Source organism: Rosa chinensis, chromosome 4, assembly GCF_002994745.2.
Source record: "Rosa chinensis cultivar Old Blush chromosome 4, RchiOBHm-V2, whole genome shotgun sequence".
In the NCBI taxonomy this organism is placed as follows: Eukaryota; Viridiplantae; Streptophyta; class Magnoliopsida; order Rosales; family Rosaceae; genus Rosa; species Rosa chinensis.
Window position 1 is genome coordinate 34,550,345 of NC_037091.1, and position 18,635 is coordinate 34,568,979.

The following is an 18,635-nucleotide window of genomic DNA, read 5'->3' on the forward strand; positions in this document are numbered from 1 at the left end:
CTTCTCAGCTATGTTCATGGCTCCAATGAGCTCATGAAACCTTGTGATACGTCCTGCATTCACATCAGTCTGATAATTCTTTGAAATCATCAAAGCAGAGACGGGGAAGGTAGAGAGAGTCTTCTCGATCAACATCGTATCAGTTATGGCTTGGCTACAAAACTCCATTAGAGACTTGATACCAAGAGCTTCCGAGTTATAATCAAGCACAGACTTGAAATCACAAAAGTGGAGGCTATGCCATCTCACTTCTAAATCAGGAAGCAGGGACTCATGAACGTTGCCAAATCGCTGCTCAAGTTCTACCCATAGTTTTCTGGGGTCTTCCTCATTGAGGTATTCACTTTGGAGCGTGTCATTCATGTGCCTTATCATGGGAATTATGGCTTTAGCTTGATTTGCTTCAAAAGCAGTAGCTTGCTCAATAGAGAGCACATTCTGACTAGGCTCTTGGATGGTTTCCAGAAGTCCATCAACCTTAATACGTTGGCGTACATCTCGGACCCACTTATGGTATCCTGCGCCAATTGTCTCCAGTGGAACAAAGTTCAACTTGTTCAGTTAACTTATCCTGAAAAACAACACAAGATTAGGTTTAGTTTAGTAGCAAAAAGGCTACCACGAAAAACTATTAAATTTCGGAGCGTAGTTGCTTCCAAGAAATTAGGGATTTTCTGAGCGTAGTCGCTTCCAAGAGGGGTTTTGGATTAGATCGAAACAACGATGCATGTGGTCGATTATTTTCTTCTCAACAAACTCTAAGTTTGGAGGACTCTACAAGCTCCAAGCTTGGAGTGAGCATGAACCCCCACAGTTCGGCTATTTGGTCTCCCCTATGAAGAAGAAATGGGGGTAGAAGAAGGGATGTTGGAAGTCTCCGAGCGAAAGAAGAAGTAATTGAAAAACTTTAAAAAAGGGAACTTTTAGAAAAGCTTACTTTGAAAAGATGCCAGAAATCTTGACCGGAAAAGGATGTTGAAGATGACCGGAAAAAGGTACCGGGGTCGCCGGAAAATATGCCTGAAACTGATGGTGGCCGGAGGTAGGCCGGGGTGTACAAGGCTGCTGCAGGGGCAGTGCGGAGGATGTGCAGGGCCTGTCGGCAGCTGCTGCGCAGGGGCTTGGCAGGTGTCGGCAGATGTCGGCAGGTGTGTGCGGGGCTGTCGACAGGGGCAGACACATGTCTCGGCAGGTCATGGCAGGGGCAGGCACAGGGCTTAGCAGATGCACGAGGGGCTTCTCAGCAGAACGGCAGGGGCAGGCACACGTCTCGGCAGGTGACAGAAGGGGCAGGCACAGGGCTCGGCAGATGCGCGCGGGGCTTCTCGGCAGATATCGGTAGGGTCGTGCAGGGACTTGGCAGATGCTTGCAGGGGGCAGGGGTCGGTCTGATTTTTCTGACTACCGGTTCAAGGGTTTTCAACCAGTTCCGGTGGTTCCGCCACCAATTCCGGGTTCCTTGAGGGTAGGGCTTCAATATGTGGGGTGGTGGATGTTGAAATTTGAGGGCTACGAAATTAGGATTTTAAGGTTAGGCCTTTCGTGCTGATAACGTGTTTTAGGGAATCAGAAATTGAGAGAAAATCGATGTGTATTCTCATTGATAATAGGGGCCTCTTTATATAGAGGATTACAATACATAGAGTCTAAATCATATAAGGAAAGATAATCTCTAGATTCTTCTAATTAAACCTATTACCTCAAGGTAAAGTAACCTAGAGTTTGGGCTAAACACAATTAGGGTTTTACTTGAACAACGTACATATTATTCAATGACTAACACTAGTATTTATTTAAGAATAAAGGATTAATTCGAGAGAGATTGATGAGAGAATTGTGTGTTCCACTATTGATAATAGGAGCCTTAGATATAGGGATTGCAAAATACAAATACTTATGATACAAGGGAAACTAATCCTAATAGGACTAGGAATTTTATAACATTCTCTCCTATTACAATCATAGAACTAATCCTAGTTTGACAAGGCACACTAAATGTCAACATTCTTCAACACTCCCCCTTGTGCCACTCAAACTTGGTGGTGACACTTCAATCGTTGTCTCGTTAAAAACCTTGCTCGAGTGAAAAACCCTATGGGACAAAAAACTACCCTGAGGAGGAGAAAAACAGTACAACACGTCCTTCACTCTTTGAGATAGAACATGTAGACATCATACCTCCCCCTGATGTCGACATATCCCCCTGATTGCTACAATCATAGGAGTTCGGATAACTTTTTCAATCCGATGCTCTTCACATGTTTCTTAAATGTGGATTTAGGTAATGACTTAGTGAATAAGTCCATTACGTTATCCTCTGATCGGATTTGATTCACTTCAATCTTTAGAAGTGATTGTTGTTGCTGATTATAAAAGAACTTATATTAAATAACGAGGAGTGATGGAGTTATTTAATAACGCGGTTGGTGTTATGGCGTTATTCAATAACACTGAGTGATGTCGTTATTCAATAACACAGAGTGATAGCGTTAGTAAGAACAGGTATTAAAGCGATATTAAACGCGACCTGTGGGGCAAGCTCTCCTTCACTTATAAATAGGGAACACACTGGTCAAGTAAGATATCGAATTCCAACTTGTTTTTACTCCACAACTAAGAAACGTACTGACTTAGGCATTGGAGGGTTTTCTGTAGGTACCCCCCCTTCTCTTCGAGCCGACAGCCAAACTTCAAGCCAATGCTCGAAGGAAGCTTCTCGATTGTTCCCAGTCAGCTCCCACTCTAGTCCGCATTCATTGGTGAGTCAAAATCCTCTACGGAATTTTTCGTCACCAACACGTGTTTGGAATCTTGTTTGGGCTGCAAGAGTTTGGCTTTTGGTGCACTTGGTTTACTGTGTGTGCATTTATTTGCAGGTTGTAACTTGCTGCATGAGTAGAAACTTACATATTGGCCTAAAGAAAACACATAGAAAATGATTGAATTAAAGGAAAAGGAAGCAGCTACAACAAGAGACAGAGACATTAGATAGGGAGAGAAAGAGGTAGACATTTTTTTTCTTCCTTTTCAAATTAAATAAATACCAATCGTTGAATATCACAGATAATTTATCAAGTCATCAATTGTGTTTAGTCATTCTTTAATCAAACAAAAGATTAGAGCCTTAAAGGTTTGCATATTAAATAGGATAATTTGACCATTTGCATCTTAAAACCAATCTGAAACACAAATTATGTCATCATCCTTACATAGAAACAAAGGGAAGACTAACTTCAAAATATGTATGCTTTATTTGGGGGAGTAATATTAATTGTGAAATTTGTCAATGTGTTATCAAAATGACCATTCTGGTAAATCTGCAGGAAAAGGTCCAAGGCCCAAATATGTAATTATCGGATTTGACACTTATCGGTTTCTATGAGATAGATGAAGGATTGTCTTTATTCTTTCGGGTATACATGATAGTTAGTATTGATGCTTATCTGATAATTATCAGGTATGGATTCCTTTGATGATTATCATCTTGCATTTTGTTCTTGCTAGTACATAATAGTTAGTATTGATGCAGACTATTATAGTAGTCTCACTAAAAGCTTGGAATTTTTTATTAGTAGCCTGACTTGTATTATACACCCTCTAGATTGGTACTTATGTTGAACTTTTTCATTCTGATACTATGCCAATAACATCATCAGATGACAGACAGGTTGGTTTCTGTCGTCTGATATATTTTAATGACAGACAGTGTAAAAACTGTCGTTTGAATATAGCAACATACCATGGTAAGTTAGATTTGAGAATTAGGTTTGTCTTCATACAACAGTTATCTGTCGTCTAATCAAAGGAAATAAATTTGATTTTGGTTCGTGTTGTATCTGTTTTTTTTTTTTGTTCAGACAACATTTATCTGTCGTCTCGTCTGAATCATACATTTATCCTACAAACTTCAACAAATCGAAGGAAGCCACTTAATGTAACCTAATACAATTAAAACTCTATTGGAATGATTGGAAATGTACTATTTTTGGTTTTGACGAACAAGGTCGCCTTTAGTGATTGCAGTCGTTGCTTACTCAATTGTAAAGCTGCCCCATCCCCCAGTTGGATCCGTCTTCACCACAAAGTTCTTGAACAAATTAAATCTTTCATGAACACCATGCATCCTCATAATGATTAGCCGGAGAGTGATCTTTGGTCTGTACCGGTGTTGTCTTTGGCTTCTTGATGCATCTTGCACTATGCCAAAATGTGCTTCAGACGACATAAGTTTTGTTTTATGTCGTTTTTTTTTTTTAGACGACATAATTTTTTTTTGTGTTGTCTGAATATAGACTAAAACCATACTCACTCAATTGGAAAAAATGGTGAGCATTCAGACGACACATTTGTGTAGTTGTAAAAGATGATGATTTCCTATCTCAAAGATCGTTTCATTTTGAAAATATGGTTAGATACAGACAACACTTATATGTTGTTGTAAAATATGGGGATATTTCAAATCTAACCCTAAGAGAATATTTGGAATTCCCTCCAAAAAGTTCTAGTCCTTTCCTTCTCAAAATGCCGAGACCCTAGCTGACTAGTCAATGGGGGTGATACTCAGACAACACAATTGTGTTGTGTGAAGAAGGTGAGTTTCACTTTTTTTTTCCCAAGTCTTTTTTGGCATTACTACACATTTACTCCTTCCCATCTCGGCTCACTCTTTCAGCCACACAAAATCCCCATTTTCTCTCTCCACCTCTCGTTTGCTTCCCTGAAACCCAAAATCCCTAGAATCTCTCTCAATTAAATTCTCTTCAGAAATCATGTTCAAATCCAATCCCCGGAACCGGAATGCTTCTCTTCCAAAGACAATGGTTTCAATTTGGGCATTTAGTGTTCTTTTACCTTTGGGGTTTGTCTGATTTCTCACATTTTGTTCATGATTTTTCTTCTTGCAGATTGATATTGGTTCCTCCTACAGACTGTGAAACAAGTAAACCCTAAATCATTATGTCCCAATAGGGGAGACGCAAACCCCTATCTCCTTCTCCGGGCGTATGGGGTTCCACACCAGTTCTCATAAGCCAAACCACAGTGAAAACCTGCTCTAGTATATTACTCCTGACGGCTGGTTCGCTCTCTCCGGCTCCAATGACGGTGAGCTTCGTCTCCTAAAGATGGAAGCTTTCACCGAATCTTGGGTTTCTTCTTCAATCCAAGAAAAACCCAAAGGAGGAGGTATCGGTATCGACAGTAGCGATGGTGTGGCAAAGGGAAAACTGGTGGAAAGGAAGGCTTTATTGGCAAGTATGGACAATCACTCATATATATTTGACTACAACACGTCAAATTTGTTGTTCTCCACAGAGCCTACTGCCCTGCATGTCTCAACAAGCTTATCTTCACCACCAAGAATCCATTCTCGTTTGCTTTCGACTCCTTGTTCATTCTATGCACTTCTCTAGCTCTGGCTTTGTCCCTGTTCGTCGCCCATGTTGACTCGGCCTCTGCTTTAGGCTAGGTAACCTGCTCGGACGCATATGTATCTCTCTCTGGCTTAATTAGTTTTCTGGTTCATTAGTTGATAGATCTGGTTTGTTTTCCTTTGATTTCTGGATATAAATTTGATTTGTTTTCAATTCAGTTTGCCTAGGGTTTACATGATTGCATTTGGGTTTCAAGATTGGGCTTTTTATTTAAGCATTGCCCTCTGTCTCGACCTCTCAAGCTTTATAAAGCTTCAATATTTTGAGTTGTATGTTACATTGCTATAACATCTGTTTTGAATTTTTTTTTTTCTTTTCTTTTTTGCTCGGTTGTAGGTTGAATTGTTCTAGTGATGCCGATTGAAATTACTCGTGAATACATATTTGAGGTATTGTAACAATATTTCGAGATTCCCCCATTTAATTCCATTTATTAGACTAGATTTATGTTGCATTCTGAATTCTATCGGTTGTTCATAATGTTAATACTTATTAATTTATTGGTTGCATTTGAATTGCAGTTGAGTTTAGATTATGTAGTTTTAATATGGGCTTGGATTATGCTAAGGGAATCAGTGGAATTAGGAGTATAGATGGATATGGGATTGAGCAAAATGAAGCTGAAAGGGTATTGCATTTGGCACCAATAGGAAACTCTTGGGTTCTTCAGCTAAGGAAGTCAAAAGGTATTGCATTTGGCACTCTTGATGTATGTTTTATAATGTTTGTAGCAGCAAGTAGGTTAATTAGAAGCTCTGCTTGTTGTGTTATTATTCTCTAAAATACCAACCCTTCTTCCTTGCCCAACAATAGAACTAGTGGAGTCACTGAAAGCACAGCTTGTGCCCTATCAAAGTGGAAGAAGGGAAGGCTTCTTGGAAGGGGACTTTTGGTCATGTTTATGTCGGATTTAACATGTAAGTTTTGTTTCTATGCGGATCATGTAGTGTTTAATATAATACAAAAATCATATCTGGCTGGTTTCATGGTGTACATATAAATCAACATAGTTTTGGTTTTGTTTCTCTCTCTCTCTCTCTCTCTCTCTCTCTCTCTCTCTCTCTCTCTCTCTCTCTCTATATTGTTACACCCCGGCAGTAGCTGGGTCTGGTATTCCAGAAATCAAGGTGTGTTTATATGGTGAGATGGACTTGCACTGCATTTATTTTAGAGTTTATCGGCGAAGTTTCTTGCTAACTGTTATTCAAATGTTCAGGGGTCGTAATTCATGGTGTCCTACTTTTCGTAACATTGATTGGAAAGGTGTGGTGAACTTATTTAGTATTCTGTTTTTTTTTTTTTTGGAAGAGTGAACAATGCTTTAGATTATAATCGTCTTCTAGTAACTGCTCAGATATTTGTGAACCTTGGTTCAGTGGGGGGTGATCTAGCTTTACGCAGAGAAGGTCATCTTGATAAGGTGGGCTGAGTCTTTCAATGATTTTATCTCTCATGTGCTTTTTTACAGTGTCAAACTTAGTTTAAGTAATTCCTTTTAAAAAAAAAAAAAAAAAACTAATGAGGATTAGGCGATATTAGTTCCTCTGTAACGGTCTGAAAGAGGCACCAAGGTACCCACACAACCCCAAAGGGGACCATTACAACCACGAGCCCACCTCCCGTCCCTCATTAGAATATTTATTAAAAAAAGAATCCAAAGATACAGAGTGAGGGGCGGGGGACTAGACATTAACCACTCCTATACATAGAACAGACAAATAGAAAACCAACCAAAACTAAGAAAACCGGTAGTACGTCCAGAAAAATCATGCCCAAGAGAACTAAACAGGAATTGAGGGATTGAATCCCACCAAACTGAACCACTAGTCATGGCACCGTGTTTAGCTAGCTTATCTGCGACTTGATTCCCCTCCTTGAAGACATGAGAGATGTGTACCTGAAACTGGACCTTTTATGTATTGAAGCAAACTTTCTATAACCTTATGATTTAGTTTATTACTGAGCCTAATAGTTTACTTAGGTTCATGTAACTACAAATTTTACTATTTTTTTATTTATTTATTTCATTCAAAGTTAATGTTCATTCAAATTTTACTTTTACAAAGAGCTACAAGAACTGTACTGGTTATGTGTTGACCTTAGTTTTTCTTAATACTCTTAATCCGAAATACATAAACTCTTAATCCTAAATATTTCAATCAAAAACTAGAATGACCAAGTTCTTCGCATTTATGAACCATTTAATAATAGTTCAATTTCAAAACAAACCGTTTGTATTCTGTACTCTGATCTTCAATGCATTGTTATTAAATGAATACTATGTGAATGAAGCTCCTATTGAGCATTTGAATTTGAATTTATTGTCGTATATTTATGTTACATGGTCTGTTGGATTTTTGTATTCAATTTTTTGATTACTTTTCTTTATTTATGTTGTTGTTGCTTTTATGTCCAATTTGTTCTGATCCATTTTTTCTTGCAGGTTTCACATACTACTGCTGGAAGTTAATTTCTGTGTTGAAGGTCTGTGGTTTTATTTGCTGTCATGTTATCTCCTTTTCCTTTTACTCTTTATTTCTGCTGAAAATTACAGGATGGGTACTTTCCAATTTGTCCTGACCTCTTCCTCTCGAATAAAAATTTAGAGTTATGTTGTGTAAAAACTCTTAATGTTTAGGAGTTTGAGCTGTAGCTTGCTGGTTATATATATTCATGGGACTGATTTGCTTTCAGTGTTCTAATTTACTATTTTGTGTAATGCAGCAAAGGGGACAAGTTGTTGGCATCTCAAAATGTACAGCCGTCATAGGTGTGCTATCAGCTTTTTTGTATCTTAAATTGATTGAGAAATACTCATTGTTCTGCTAAATTGTTTGTTCTCTTTAATAACCGCTATATGGTCTGCCTATCTGTGTTTCCCTTGAATTCATTTCTCTACATCTTTATACAATGGTCTCTTCAAAAGAAAAGATATGGTTTTAGAATGAAGGCAAATTTGAAATATGTTGAAAAGAAGGTAGAAATAACTGATAATTAGTATGCAGAAATACAACTTTTTGAATGTGAAAGGTTCAAATTGTTAGGAATTTCCAAATCAGAAACTTACTTTGGTAGATCCGACAACGTACTTCTCCATTTTACTAATAGATATTGTCCAGTAATGCAGATTCAGCTTCATTATATTGTGGTTTGCATCAATTAGTTCTTAATTGAAATGAACAAATATATGATTGCAATCTTAAGCTTTTATTCCATCGGATTTATTTCAGGCTCGGTTGCTCATGGAACATTTAATGTGTAATTTTAAATGACAGGAATTAAAATTCATAGGCTAAAAATCTATATGAGATATAGAATTGCTAAGATTCTAGAGTTTCTGCAAAGTGCAAACCCCTCATTTTGTGCTTTCTAATTTGAACATAATTCATGTGTGATACATGACTTGATTATCTTTTGGCTTATGTCCATTGCTTTGAGTTGCAGTGGTGGCAACTATGTGGCTTATGCTCGAGCGAACTCAAGACTCCCACCTGATCAGTAGTACACGTGGTGTGGAAAGAAAGAAGGTGGGCTGGAACAACTTTCTCAAGGAATCTGAAAATTTTCTCATATGATGTTCATGTCATATCTCCTCGGAATTATTTTGCATTCGCCTCTTTACTACCAAGTGTTACCTGTGGAACTGCGGAGCCTTGGAGCATTGTTGAACCAATTCATAACATAGAAAGGTAATTCACAGTAAGATAATATAAGTTGTTGTGTATATCTCTCTAATTTCTGGTAGACATTATTTTGCTTAGTGTTTATTAAACTGTTATTAGGATTCTACATGCTCAGTGGCCCTTTTTTTTTTTTTTTTAATAATTTCTTTCTCATTATTATTAGAACTTAGCATTCCTAGATCCTAAATTTGGTGAATGTTGAATTTTTTGTTTCTTCTCATGAGCTCTCCAAATGACTAACTCAGGGCTTTCAAATCCTTCAAGATGTCCTACAAGCAACGCAGACGCAGTTGGAAAGAGAACCATCTTTAGAAGATATCGGAGTATACAAGATTTACCAGCTTATAATCTGTTGTACTAGTAGCTTTTTGGTAGTACAGAAAAACATTAGCATTGTGCTTGGACTCGGAAAAATTTCAATGAATTCAAAGGGTGAACATGACTACAACGCTCTACATAAAACAATGGGACATCTTTTTCATGGCCGTATTTCCACTTTGATATCCATTATGACTTTATCTAAGCTGTTCCCATTAGATTCAATTTGGTATTTTAACCTTTGCCATTGGATCTTAATAGCATGCAAAATTTTCAGACACAGTTGGCTAAACATAAGTACATTTCATGGTTGCGATTCACATCCAGCAGCAAAGCGTGGGCGCTGTTGCTAGTACATTCACTAAACAACAGGTATTTGGTCTTTTCTTTGTGATTGTTGTTCATTTGACATATATTTTGGCAGAAAATTCATTGATCTTGCTTAAGAGAGTTACTAAAAAGTAAGTTTCCTTTGTACCTTTCTCTTACATATTTGGATTTGCCAAGTTGATATTATCTGATATTGACTGCTTTTCTTTTCTGTGTTTTCTGCAGACTCCTAATATGCAGTTTTAGGCTTTGATTTACTACCTCACAGATCTAAGTGAATTATAGATGGTTTTAGTTTTGGCTACTCTTTTGATTTTTCTGTGTTTTCGCTTTTGCTCTACTCCTCCCTGTAACACTACGTTACTCATCATTCAAGGTAAACCCATTCCTCACAATCTACACTTGACTAGAAATTTAACATAATTATAACCTACACTTAACTAGAATTTTACACTCCTCACAATCATTTTATCTGCAGGCTCACTGGCCATTCCCTTCAAATCATATTATGGAGGTAAGAAAATGTTGTTCAAGTTGTTGGCCTGTTGTTGTGATATTATTGTGTTCTTGTCTTGGCTACTATTATAATCCACTGGTCTAGTTCTTCATAAAATTGAGTTAAATAGACCTTGCAACTTCAAGCAATGTGATAGTTATCTAGACATAAATGTACTAAAAGCACTAGCAAATAACTTTATTCTATGTGCATATTATCTGCAGGGTTATGCATATATGCTCACGCACCCCGGAATACCTTCCGTTTTCTATGACCACTTCTATGATTCTGGTGATTCCATTCATGATCAGATCATGAAACTGGTACAGCAGTACAACTACCTAGTTCCTTTATTGACTTGTGTCTACTAGAAGTTCTTCCTTCATTAAGCATTTGGACTTTCAGATTAGTATATATGGGCCATTTTGAACTGATGCTCATGATTAGGTTTGTGTACATGAGACAATGGTGGATTAATGGAAATTGCAGTGAATGATTTTGGATGTGGATTTTATGGTTTCATGAATGGGCAATTTTAATTTCCAAAACACATGCATACCAATTGTAACAGAGGACTACTAATAGGTGTTATCTTAAATTGCAAGCTACAACAAAAGCACACTAATGTGTGGTTGCAACTGCACAAAAGCAACACAAAAACCAATTAAAAGTCTATTGTCTTTTTGGTATTGGGACGACAGAAAATTGTAGTCTAAATGACAAAACAATAACATAAGTTAGATGTAATTGTTGGCTAAAGCATATAATAACAACAAATAAATGTGGTTGGACTTGATCACAAACAATATAAAACACGTACTATTAGTGGTCCTTTTTATATTCAGACCACAAATATTTGTCGTCTTAAATAACCTCAAACAACGACAGTAAATTGTCGTTGTAATGAGACTGACATAACAGAAAGAATATGATATCTATTGTCTAAACCGTTTCCCAACGTCACATATGTATAATTTCAAAACCTTTCGCACAACACTTAAATGTCATATAAACCTACCTTAGACTAACACTTAATTGTCCTCTGATGCATCTTACGACCACAGATAATTGTCGTTTAAAGTCAATTAGCACAACCTTTAATTGTTGTTGTATGAGAGAAGACACTACATATGAGTCTTCATATTTCTTATTTAAGGGTATTCAGATCACACAAATAAGTCTTGCAAATATGCTTCACACAATAGTATTTAAAAAAGACTGTGGTTGTTTTGTTTATCAGACAATACAAAACTGTTGTTTGAATGCTTTTAAAGATACAGATCACAATGTTCCCAAAATGCAAAACTCATCAGACAACATAAGACTTTTATTGTTTTATGTCGTTTGATACCCCCAAGAGACGACACCGTACTAGACGACATATTTTTGTTCGTTCAGACGACAAAACAGTTCTGTCGTCTAAAGGCCTTTTTGGCATAGTGTTGGTTTCACATTATGAGTTGGTGGAGATGTATCATTCTTATGACTCATGAAAATTCAAAGATTTGTGGCTAACGGCGGAGTCCAAACATCATCATGGTTGTCTTCTTGGCCCGAAGAACCTGCACATTTGCTCATGTCGAGTTAGTATTGGTGCAGAATAGCTACTATTGATATAATTTTGGGTTTTCTAGGTGTGGTAGCTCTATAGTAAGAATTACCGAATGGCTGTTGTGGTGAGGAAGATGTGTGTTAATATAAAGGTTTAGGTAAGCTGAGAAGGCTTCACCAGACATATTAATGTGAAAGATAATGATAGGTGTGTTGTATTGTATAGCCCCAATAATTAATCGGTCGGTATGTTGGTGAAGAAAATTTAAATTATATGTAATTTGTTGCTTAATGAGAACGCTGTTGGTGATTTTTTATTAATATTAATTACTCTTGCTATAAATCTCTTAAATTGTGAAAACCACCCCATTGCTCCAACCAGATTTCAAATTAAAATCGAGTTATTGTAAGACCACACCCAACCACACCTCCATATACACTGTTCTAGGGTAAATGACACAATAATGATAGCTAGGCACTGTGTTCAAGTCACAGCCTTAACATATTTCAAGAAACAAAGCTTCCGCATGAAATCCTCCAAGACATTTTGACATGACCTATCAAACAAGCAAGGACAAAGAAGAACCCTTAGGACTTAGTGGTGAACTTTGGTCCGTGAAGATCACCATATCATGCATGATGAATACTGATCTATTTAAAAGTTTGGTCATATGGTTCATACAAGCACCTTTATTTTCAATTGCCCACCATTGTGTTCTTAAATCCAAAACCTATGAACCCATCTTCAAGAGCTTCTTCATTTACCAATGACTTCAATCCAATTACAACAACCACATATTCTTCCATTTACGAGATACTATATGCCATTCCAACATCCATTTCAACTATGGGAAATTGTTTTGCTTATGAGAATATCTTACAGAAGTCGAATGAAATGGAAGGAAGGCATTTGAGTGAAATTTCAGACTGGTTTCCTATGGAAGACGTTGAAGGTAATCCATTTAATCGTTGGTGTTACATTTTCGATTGGGACGAAAACTTCGATCGCACCGATGAGTGGTTGGGGCAATCGTTACTATCTATATGAACCCATGTGAAGCCAGTCATGATTTTGCCATTCCATCATCATCTACAGTGCGACAATATAAATTTCCTTGCTGCCCTCATAACATATATAAATGTGCTCGATGCCCGCAAATTGATTGCTTCTACAAGAAACTAGCTACATGATTTCTAGATATACCGCCTAAAGAAGAATAAGTTATGTTGTGCAGCAGGAATGTACTGGCATGTGATTTTAATTGTAGGTCAAATAATTCCCAAAAATGCACGATAAAAAGCTTGGTATTTTCAATTCATGTTAATCTTATGTATCCTGATAACCTACATATGTAATGTCACAATTTTATTGTGCATATTTCACAAATGTATGTAATGTATCTGAACCCTATCTAATATGTTTAATGTTTCTAATGTTATCACATATATGTAATGTGATTTGTAATAATGTTGTTAGTTTAGGGCCGTGTGAAAGCTTAATTTCTCGTTAATGAAATTAACCGATGAAAATTGATAAATTTTATGAAACAAATCATTATAAATATGATGTGATAAAAGTACATGACTTAGGAAAAATCCTAATCAAGAAAAAAGTCAAATTATTCAAAAATCTTAAACCAGACTAGTACTATTAATTAATAGTTGGTATTCACTAAGGATAATTGTATGACTGTAGGAGTTGTGAGAAAGTAGTCATTTCTTCCAAGCTCTTTATAGTGTAGAATATACAATTAATAATTGGTTTGGGCCACACATGGGCCATGTTGGGTTTCCTTTATTAAAACCTCTTTTGATGTTGATAGTACGCCCTAATCAGATGTGTCTATTCCGGCGCTGCAAGTACTTGCATTTACAAAACCAATGAACATAGGTTTGGCATCCGATCCGTGTGTTAAAGTCAACCCAAAACCCATTTCTTTTCAATTTCAACTCATTTATGAGGAGAGTTTGGTGAAAGAGATTATTTGATAGAGTTGTTAAGTGAGAGGCAACGACAAGCTCAGCAGTTGGGTGAGTTATTGTATCAAGAGGAAGATGATGACTGCATTGAAGGAAACTACATAATGTAGGGTATGTGATATTCTTGGCAAAGCAAGACAGAATAGGTAAAGGATCACCAGGACCACCACTTCCGTCGTTTTCTGAAAATGCACTTTATTGCTGGTCTTGGCTTCACATGGTAGTAGTAATTGAATACAAGGGACTTATATATTGGATTGAATATGTGTTTCTGCTTACCTAGTTTTCTGGGTTTTTTTCATTATATCTTTGTCTTCACATTTGGCTTCAACGCGTATCTTTGCTCATTGGGCTTTGCTTGGCTTACTGTTTGTATATGTAGCCATAGGCCTCTTGATGATAACTCATTTGACCCAAAAAGAAAAAAATATGGTCTGGTTGAACAACCTCATTTACTTGAACCTTATTCTCCATCCACTTGCATCCTCTAACCTTATGGTGTAGACGTCAAATTGAATTCTCTTAAACTTGTATATTGGACTGAATATGCTTATCTTCTTCTCCAGTCTTCTGGATTTTTTTTCATTTTTTTTCATTAGTTCCTTGTCATCCCTTTTGGGCTTGACTAGGGCCCTAGTTGCTCATTGGGCTTTGCTGATGGCTTGGCTTACTGTTTGTATCTGTAGCCATGGGCCTCTTGATGATAACTCATTTGACACAAAAAGAAAAAGAAGTGGTCTAGTTGAACAACTTGATTTGCTCGAAACTGATTTGCTTGAACCTTGTTCCCCATCCACTTGCATCCTCTAACCTTATGGTGTAGATGTCAAATTGATTACATTTTATTGCCTAAAACTTAGATTCATAATATGTTGCTGGAAAACATAAAAACACTTGCATCCTGTAACCTTATGGATTTATTTCCATTATTTCATGCAGCCATCTGTATTGACCAAAAGTTTGAGGTTGGCAGGATCGCATTCACCATTCTATGAAACTGGAAGAAGATTCTATTTGGGTGAGTGAACAAACTACATCCTGATATGCTACTAATATGTAAAATATTGGCCATAATGAGAGAGTCACAAACCTTTATATCTAAAAATCCAGGGACCCCAACACTACATCATTCAAATTTTAGATTAATTGTCTGTGGGGAACAACCCTCACAGCAACCAACATGAGAAAGATGAAATTGTGGCAACTAATAACAGTTCTATAACCCCGGGTGCATGGATTCAGAAACAGGAGAGAATTAGTGGAACAAAGTTTTATGCTGGAGAAACTGATTTGGTTGGTTATACGACATGATGATCCAGCAACAAAACAACCTTACTATCGTAATAGTTTAGAGGCTCTAGCTGATATGGAAAAACTTGATAAGGTATGTGGTAGCTCTAGATAAAAAGGTAACAAGCATTCCCCAACAAGTTGACAACCTTATCAATCCGGTTCATAACATATATACTTTGGTTGAAATAGTCCCTACAAAAGCAGTGAATAACATTGTGGAAGTAGTCTTCAAGTAACCAAAAGAGACCGAATATGATAGGGCTGCATTACACAACAAAGACTTTCGATTCAATACTGCCATTCATGATAAAGACGGAAGGGGGTTGAGGCACAGTCAAATGATCCAAACAACCTCTTTGTAGATAATGGTGGAGTACGCAATTTAAATCAGGATGAGGTAATAAGTTCATTAAGCCTTTGCTATTAATAACAAACTTCTGTATTAGATTAGGAATATTCATTTTGACCAATCTTGTATAAACAAAGCAACTAGGGGTTCAAATATAAAACATATGGTAACATGTTTTGTGGCCAAATGCATCTCTAAAATCATGGAAAGGCCAAGGAAAGGAACTACAAAGCTTGTTTTCTTTTATTTTTATTTTTTCAATGTTCGAGTTTAATTGTTCATATCATCCTTCTCTGTGATTCAAGTAAATATTGTTGACAAAAAAGTTTTGTATTTGAACAAATTATAAACTACCTGACTAACGACTATGTTGGCTAAAAAATAAAAGAATTGAAGACACATGAATTGAAAAAATATTCAATAATTAATCGATTGTGTTGGGTTGATTACGAAACTTCTAATACATTCTAGTTCAGGAAAGTCAAGGTAGTAAGTTACCCTCCCGTCCTTCCAGTTGATTTTCGTCAGTACTTGTATTTTCCTTATTTTTCCGTATTTGATAACTGGCGTGTCTTTGAGCTGAACTCTCCTCTCGTTGTGAGAAATTTAATGACTGTCGCCTTTCTCTTTGTCGGGCATTCCGACGATGTCTTTTTGCCTCTAGTGCACCTAAAGTTGTGTTTCCTATATTGTTAATCACATAAACTTAAAAATATTAATTATCTTTTTCAAATCTATCTAGGAATGGAAGTCAGAACTTTTGGATATACCTAATATCCATCAGGTGGTGCAAGAGACTGTGATGAAGAAGCCATTTAACCAAAGAGTACTTCACTGGAAGCATACCATAGTTCAAACTATGTCTTGAGACCTAGAAATGTAAATTTAGTTTGATATCAAACCACTACCTGAAAGAAGTTGCTAAAACACAAACCAATTGACAGAAAACAAAATACCAATTCAAATCATCTATTAAGTCTTGTAACCTAGATTGTGGTTTCTAGATGCACACATCCCATCTATGATTTGATAGTGAAGTGCTTAGCTACTTATGTCTTAACAACATATGTACATTTATATACAACTGATGGAACTGAATTCATTATTATCTTAAATGTGAATGGAATCAAATGTGGGAATTTGAAATCTTATTATATAGGCTTGTGAGGAAGGAGTTCAGAAAGCTAACTACTACAAAACAGTACAATTGTTGATAAGATTAAATAATATTTGTACTCATACAAATGGATGTTAACTAACAGATCAATTAAGATTCATCTTTTCATAAGATAAACAACGACGAATTACGTAAGAGGACATCCAAATAAAACTTGGGAATCCAATAAATACCAGTAGAAGTAAATGATACATTAGAAAAAGGCATAATGTACATTGAAATGCAGTTGCTTACCAGTTGGGTTTGTTGGAAGCAGACCACCTCATCTTGCTTGTCAAGAATCTTCACAACTCTAGTATTAGAAACAAAGTAAAGCAAAGAAAATTACAAACCTCTATAATCAGTTTTGAACATAAATAAAGCAACTGAATTGAGGAAGCAAAACGAAAGAGATGGAGAGATTTTGAAATTCATTTAAAAGAATACCTTAAAACTTGTAGATGTATTCTTCCTTATTGTGTCAATAGTTTATGATTTTAAATGTCCTGCACCCCTTTCAGAGAGAAAAAAAAAAAAGGAACAAAGATCATCAATGACCTTTTTTTTGCACTAATGAGAAAATCTACTAATGAGAACAAACATACTGCATTCTCATGTAACATTCCATGGACCTACTGACAGATTTGCGGAAATCAGCTACTCCCTAGCTGCATTTGCAGCAGCAATATGCACACCAAGCTAAGTAATTCAGTAGAGTCTACTTCATCGTGTCGTATGAGCTCTCAATTTTATTGTCACCATAGAGCATCCTAATAGACACACATAACCTGTGTCAGCAAATCAGAGTTTGATATCAAACTAAATTTACATGAATGATTTTTGTTGGCCTATTTTCTTCATTTTCTTTTTCTGGGTTGATCATCCACTTCCCTCAAGCCTTGATTAATGAAACAGATGAATACATTGGGGGGGGGGGACATAGAGCCTAAACCCCATATGACAATGCACTGTATGAGGACCTCCTGAATAATAACAGGAGTACCTACAACGACAATGTATTCAAACATGCACCAAATAGCAAAAAGTGTCAAACTGACTACTCCATTTGCTTTACAAGAATGGTGGCATATCGGAAAGAAAGCAATGCCATAAAACTATTAAAGTAGCTCTCCCAATATGTTGACGATGGGGAAAAAATCCAACGACATGTCATTTCATTCTACCAGTAGGAGATTGAAACCAATACATGATTTGCCGTCTCTCTAGGGCAGACAAGGCATACTGAGTATGCAGACAGGGATAGAGCCTACATTTCCTTACCAAGAGTGCGCAAGGATTTATTGCAAATAAAATACACAGAAAATATAGGACAGAACCACAAGAAAATTCCAAAACCCACATGAGAGGTACCGGAGAGGCCCCGACTTATAGAAGAGGCCCAACCCCATAGGATATGCCCACGACCCGGAATTTTCATCAGCCCCCCGTGTGTGCCCTTGAAAATGGACCACCACTGATGTTGGAAACTTCAGGAACAGCGGCTGGACCACCAAACAACAAAGGGCGGCACCTCCCTTCCATGACCACGACCCGGAAACAGAGGCCGGAATGCCCCACAACCGAGGCTAATCCCCCCGTCATTGATGTAATTCGGCAATAGCAGAATGCTCCTATGAAGACCAGAACTCCACCATCACTCCTTCACCTGCTGCCTTGGATCCTCACTTGTGGATCTGTCGTCATCGGACAGAACACAAATGCAAGATGTGCGACTGGGGGAGCGGTTTTTCTCTTCTACGGAAAACGCGGAGCAGAAGTTTTTTCTTTCTTTCTTGTTTTTAAGCCAATTCCTCTTAATGCATTACAAGTTATCTGCATGTGTGCAAGTTCAACAATGGTCAAACTATTAGGTTGAATTTATGCATACTATCATTTCTCCACAAATGCTCTGCATGTACAGTTTTTTTTTTTAGAAAATAAAAAAGAAAACAGTTATTGCAGATAAAAGATAATGGGATAGAAAAGTGAGCTATGGGTTCTTTGTTATTTATTTTTTTAATAAAAATATATTTTATAAATGTCATAA

The 18,635-nt window shown here is 36.9% G+C and overlaps 2 long non-coding RNA genes across 2 annotated transcripts; both read left to right on the forward strand.

Annotated features, from left to right (window-relative positions):
• The first annotated feature begins 6,743 nt into the window (after nt 1-6,743).
• On the forward strand, nt 6,744-8,965 carry LOC121052623. The gene is made up of 4 exons (XR_005809642.1): nt 6,744-6,852; nt 7,876-7,916; nt 8,157-8,202; nt 8,877-8,965. It is a non-coding gene; the product is annotated as an uncharacterized LOC121052623 (long non-coding RNA).
• A 1,081-nt stretch (nt 8,966-10,046) lies between these two features.
• On the forward strand, nt 10,047-10,590 carry LOC121052708. Its single transcript, XR_005809844.1, has 3 exons — nt 10,047-10,139; nt 10,242-10,277; nt 10,484-10,590. It is a non-coding gene; the product is annotated as an uncharacterized LOC121052708 (long non-coding RNA).
• The last annotated feature ends 8,045 nt before the right edge of the window (nt 10,591-18,635 follow it).